This window comes from Arachis ipaensis, chromosome B06 (genome assembly GCF_000816755.2).
Source record: "Arachis ipaensis cultivar K30076 chromosome B06, Araip1.1, whole genome shotgun sequence".
Taxonomy (NCBI): Eukaryota; Viridiplantae; Streptophyta; class Magnoliopsida; order Fabales; family Fabaceae; genus Arachis; species Arachis ipaensis.
This window is the reverse complement of record NC_029790.2, coordinates 135,627,951-135,628,348: the sequence shown is the minus strand read 5'-3', so window position 1 is coordinate 135,628,348 and position 398 is coordinate 135,627,951.

The window sequence follows — 398 nt, the reverse complement described above, 5'->3', positions numbered from 1 at the left end:
TTAGATACTTGTATAAAAATAAAAAAATAAAATATTAATTGGTCATGAAAATTGAATTCTAATGCAATATAATTATTACTTTCTTTTTAATTGGATACACTATGGTTGTTGTTATTGTTATTATAATTAGTTTGGTAATATTAGTATTAAGTAAGAATAAAGAAAATTAATGGTAATGGGAGTAGTAATAATGAGATGTGAATAGGGGCCAGAGAGGCTGAAAGGGTGCCTTGTTTGGCAGCTTACCAAATGGGTGATGTTTTGTATGGGTCCTTGATTTTGATTTTTCTTTGCTGAGATAAAGAAATGTGTATCCCCCATTGTCCTTTGTCTACAAACACAACTAAGAAAAAGGTGAAGAAATCAATTTAATTATTCATATTTATTTACTAAAATAA